This window comes from Heteronotia binoei, chromosome 7, assembly GCF_032191835.1.
Source record: "Heteronotia binoei isolate CCM8104 ecotype False Entrance Well chromosome 7, APGP_CSIRO_Hbin_v1, whole genome shotgun sequence".
Classification (NCBI taxonomy): domain Eukaryota; kingdom Metazoa; phylum Chordata; class Lepidosauria; order Squamata; family Gekkonidae; genus Heteronotia; species Heteronotia binoei.
The window spans coordinates 4,302,066-4,307,648 of record NC_083229.1 but is presented as its reverse complement, the minus strand read 5'-3'; positions in this window follow the sequence as shown (position 1 = coordinate 4,307,648).

Sequence of the window (5,583 nt, the reverse complement as noted above, 5' to 3'; positions counted from 1 at the left end):
GACACAGAATGTTGGACTGAATGGGCCATTGGCCTGATCCAACATGGCTTCTCTTATGTTCTGATGATGGAAACTATAGAACTGATAAAGATAAAGGTACTCCCCTGTGCAAGCACCAGTCCTTACCGACCAACGGGGTGACGTCACATCGTGACGTTTTCATGGCAGACTTTTTACAGGGGTTTGCCATTGCATTCCCGGTCATATGCACTTTACCCCCAGCAAGCTGGGGACTCCTTTGACCGACCTCAGAAGGATGGAAGGCTGAGTCAACCTGGAGCCGGCTACCTGAACCCAGCTTCCACCGAGATCGAACTCAGGTTGTGAGCAGAGCTTAGGACTGCGGTACTTCAGCTTTACCACTCTGTGCCATGGGGCTCTGTATAGAACTGATACAGGTGTGACATTTGCAAAGGTTTCCTCCTCCTCTCACTGCAGCAAACAGGAGAGGTGGAAGTAGCTGGCAGTCTTGCAAGTATTTGCCCTGATGTGGACGCCCCAGATTAGACTGATCTCATGAGACCTTGGGAGGGTTCCCAAATTAGAAACCAATGCACTGTGAGATAGGTGGAGCAGAGAGAGCTCTGACAGAAACTGCTCTTGAGAGAACAGCCTCTGAGAGAATTAGGACTGACCCAAGGTCACTCCAGCACGTGCATCTAGAGGAGTGGGGATTCAAACCTGGTTCTCTACACCAAACTGGCTATACCTTTGAGCAGGTGTTTTCATCGAAAAGAGGCCACTTTGTCAGAATATCCATACAAGCCCTGCTGGATCAGACCAGGGAGGGTCCCATCTAGTCCAGCATCCTGTCTCACACAGTGGCCAGCCAGTTCCTCTGAAGGGCCAACAACAGGGCAGAGAGGCTGAGGCCTTCCCCTGAGAAGAACATCAAAAGAGCCCTGCTGGGTCAGACCAGGGAGGGTCCATCTAGTCCAGCCTCCTATCTCACACAGTAGCCAGCCAGTTCTTCTGCAGGGACAACAACAGAGCAGAGAGGCTGAGGCCTTCCCCTGAGAAGAACCTCAGAAGAGCTCTGATGGATCAGTCCATCTAGTCCAGCCTCCTATCTCACACAGTAGCCAGCCAGTTCCTCTGCAGGGCCAACAACAGGGCAGAGAGGCCGAGGCCTTCCCCTGAGAAGAACATCAGAGGAGCCCTGCTGGATCAGACCAGGGAGGGTCAATCTAGTCCAGCCTCCTGTCTCACACAGAGGCCAACCAGTTCTTCTGCAGGGACAACAACAGGGCAGAGAGGCCGAGGCCTTCCCTTGAGAAGAACATCAAAAGAGCCCTTTTGGGTCAGACGTGAGGGTCCATCTAGTCCAGCCTCCTGTCTCACACAGTAGCCAGCCAGTTCCTCTGGAGGGCCAGCAACAGGGCAGAGAGGCCGAGGCTTTCCCTTAAGAAGAACATCAGAAGAGCCCTGCTGGGTCAGACCAGGGAGGGTCCATCTAGTCCAGCCTCCTGCCTCACACAGTGGCTGACCAGTTCCTCTGGATGACCAACAACAGGGCACAGAGACCTGAGTCCTACATGTGTAGGATAGCTCATAACACTTGGCGGGGTAAGACCCACGGAAGACAGTTTTTACTTAGATTCAGCACTTTGGATTTTTTTTGGGAGATGTATGTGGTGTGAGCGGATGGATCCTGTCCGTCATTCCTGCAGTCTTGCCAGTTGTTGATTGAATTCCCACTAAATCCTGTTTTGGTTTTCCTTTTTTTTTTTTTAAAGAACCCCCCGTCTCCCCCGGCCATTTGCATTGAAAAAAAAATAACTTAAAAAAACCTTCGTAACCAGCATTTTTAAAGCTCAGCTGCCACGTCCTATTAGAGTCCCCAGCCATGTGTCAAGTCTCGTCTTGTCCATCTCCAGCTTTTTCTCTGGTGAGCCTGTCTGGCTTCTGACGCTCCTCGGCTCAGTGACCCGGATGCAGGGGGAGGTGATGGTTTAGCAAATCTGCAAGAAGTAAACCAGGCAAGGGAGATGTTACCAGGGGAAGGTGACAGTCTTGGGCGCTCTTCAGTACCGCTTCAGTGTGGTGCGTTGTCCCCTTGCTGCCCTGGGTTGTGGTTTCGTTAGTTATTGTTTCTGCAGTTTCAGAGATACCTTCCCTTTGGATCAGACCAACGATGGTCCATCCAGTCCAGTATCCCATCTCCTACAGTGACCACCCTCCTGAATACCGGTGTTTCTTTTCCCATTTTGTGGTTTGTGATCACTGCAATGTACGGGGAGGAATGCATGAGAACGTAAGAAGTGCCCTGCTGGATCAGACAAGTGGTCCCTCTAGTCCAGCATCCTGTCTCACACAGGGGCCAGCCAGTTCCTCTGGAGGGCCAACAACAGGGCAGAGAGGCCGAGGCCTTCCCCTGAGAAGAACATCACAAGAGCCCTGCTGGGTCAGACCAGGGAGGGTCCATCTAGTCCAGCCTCCTGTCTCACACAGGGGCCAACCAGTTCCTCTGGAGGGCCAGCAACAGGGCAGAGAGGCTGAGGCCTTCCCCTGAGAAGAACATCAGAAGAGCCCTGCTGGATCAGACTAGTGAGGGTCCATCTAGTCCAGCCTCCTGTCTCACACAGGGGCCAACCAGTTCCTCTGGAGGGCCAACAACAGGGCAGAGAGGCTGAAGCCTTCCCCTGAGAAGAACATCAGAAGAGCCCTGCTGGATCAGACCAGGGAGGGTCCATCTAGTCCAGCCTCCTGTCTCACACAGGGGCCAACCAGTTCCCCTGGAGGGCCAACAAGAGGACAGAGAGGCTGAGGCCTTCCCCTGAGAAGAACATCAGAAGAGCCCTGCTGGATCAGACCAGGGAGGGTCCACCTAGTCCATCCTCCTGTCTCACACAGGGGCCAACCAGTTCCCCTGGAGGGCCAACAAGAGGACAGAGAGGCTGAGGCCTTCCCCTGAGAAGAACATCAGAAGAGTCCTGCTGGATCAGACCAGTGGCTTGGAAAATGCTTTTAAAGTTGCTTTCTTTCCACCTCTCCCTCCCCATATATCTTTCTCCCTCCCTCTTTTCCTCTCCCCTCCCTCCCCTCCCCTCCCCTCCCCTTTCCTCTCCTCTCCTCCCCTCCCCTTCCTTCCTTCCTTCCTTCCCTTCCTCCCTCCCCTGCCTCCCTCCCGTCCTTCCTCCCTCCCTCTCTCCCCTCCCTTCCCTTCCCTTCGCTTCCCTCCCTCCCCTCCCCTTTCCTCCTTCCTTCCTTCCTTCCTTCCTTCCTTCCTTCCTTCCTTCCTTCCTTCCTTCCTTCCTTCCTTCCTTCCTTCCTTCCTTCCTCCCTCCCTCCCTCCCTCCCTTCCTTCCTTCCCCTTCCCTTCACGCTTCCTTCCTTCCTGCTTTCCTTCCTTTCCCTCCCTCCCTCCTTCCTTCCTCTCCCCTCCCGCTTCCTTCCTTTTCCTCCCTCCCTCCCTCCCTCCCTCCCGCTCCTTCCTTCCCTTCCTTCCTTCCTTCCTTCCTTCCTTCCTTCCTTCCTTCCTTCCTTCCTTCCTTCCTTCCTTCCTTCCTTCCTTCCTTCCTCCCTCCCTCCCTCCCTCCCTCCCTCCCTCCCTCCCTGATGTTCAAGTCTTGTGGCTCTCAAACATCTGACGTTTATTCTACGTGGCTGTTATGTTAAGCACGTTTGGCCCCCCCTCCCCCCATCTTGGACCACGTGGCCAGCTGCTTGGGTGGTGAGGATTCATTGCCTGCCACTGGTATCGCCCCTCGGAGAAGGTGCAGCCTGGGAAGGGGAAGGAGAGCGGTGCCTGAAATGACGCTGGTGCATTTGCAGGCCCGAAGGGAAGAGGGCGCGCAGGAACCAAAATGGGATCTGGGGCCTCAGTTCACACGCTGAGCTCTTAGGGGCGGTCCAAGAGCCAACTGATGTGACTCTAGTTTTGCTAAGTTTTCTGTTGCTAAAAATGCAGCACCTTTTGATACTAATCCGAAGTGCAATTAGTGGATAAAGTCTGGTTCAGTTCCCAGTTGTACTTTATTCACCCCCCACGCTGAGATAACCTGTCAGTCATTTATCCCTCTAGCTCCTTCCCTCCCTCACCTATGTGCGTGCGCACTTACTTGTTTGTTCGTAAACCAGGATGGGAACGGGTAAATTGAAACCAAAGCAGACACATCTACGGCAGATCAGGCAACTAGCACCATATCTCTCCCCCCCAAGACTTGGCCACAGTGACCCATGCAATGGTCACTTCCAGATTAGATTACTGTAACTCGCTCTACGCGGGCTTGCCCTTGAAGCTGATCCGGAAACTGCAGCGGGTGCCGAACGCTGACTGCATCACCTATACGGGTGAGCATGCGGCCGGTGCTCCGTGGCCTGCACTGGCAGCCCATAGACTACCGGATCCACTTCAAGGTGTTAGTTCTGACTTTCAAAGCCTTACGCAGCCTGGGACCCGGCCATACCTGCGGGACCGTCTCTTCCCGTATATGCCCCGGAGGTCGCTTCGTTCGGCCTCCCAAGCTAGGCTGATTGTCCCCAGCCTGAAAGATGCCCGTCTTGCCTCTACCACAGCCACGTCTTTTTCGGTCCTGGCCCCAACCTGGTGGAATCAGCTCCCTATAGAGATTCAGAACCTACCTGGCTTACTAGCCTTTCGTAGGGCCTGTAAAACAGAGCTGTTCCACCAGGTCTTTGGGTGAGCGGCAGCCAGTTTGGTGTCGTGGTTAAGTGTGCGGACTCTTATCTGGGAGAACCAGGTTTGATTCCCCACTCCTCCACTTACACCTGCTAGCATGGCCTTGGGTCAGCCATAGCTCTGGCAGAGGTTGTCCTTGGAAGGGCAGCTGCTGTGAGAGCCCTCTCCAGCCCCACCCACCTCACAGGGTGTCTGTTGTGGGGGAGGAAGGTAAAGGAGATTGTGAGCCGCTCTGAGACTCTCTGGAGTGGAGGGCGGGATATAAATCCAGTATCTTCATCTATCTCACAGGGTGTCTGTTGTGGGGGGGGGGGGAGGAGGTAAAAGAGATTGTGAGCCGCTCTGAGACTCTTTGGAGTGGAGGGCGGGATATAAATACAATATCTTCATCTACCTCACAGGGTGTCTGTTGTGGGGGAGGAAGGTAAAGGAGATTGTGAGCTGCTCTGAGACTCTTTGGAGTGGAAGGCGGGATATAAATCCAATAGCTTCATCTACCTCACAGGGTGTCTGTGGTGGGGGAGGAAGGGAACGGAGATTCTGAGCTGCTCTGAGACTCTTCGGAGTGGAGGGCGGGATATAAATCCAATATCTTCATCTACCTCACAGGGTGTCTGTTGTGGGGGACGAAGGTAAAGGAGATTGTGAGCCGCTCTGAGACTCTTTGGAGTGGAGGGCGGGATATAAATCCAATGTCTTCATCTACCTCACAGGGTATCTGTTGTGGGGGGGAAGGGAAAGGAGATTGTGAGCCGCTCTGAGACTCTTCGGAGTGGAGGGTGGGATATAAATCCAATATCTTCATCTACCTCACAGGGTGTCTGTTGTGGGGGGGGGGGGAGGTAAAGGAGATTGTGAGCCGCTCTGAGACTCTTCGGAGTGGAGGGCGGGATATAAATCCAATATCTTCATCTACCTCACAGGGTGTTTGTTGTGGGGGG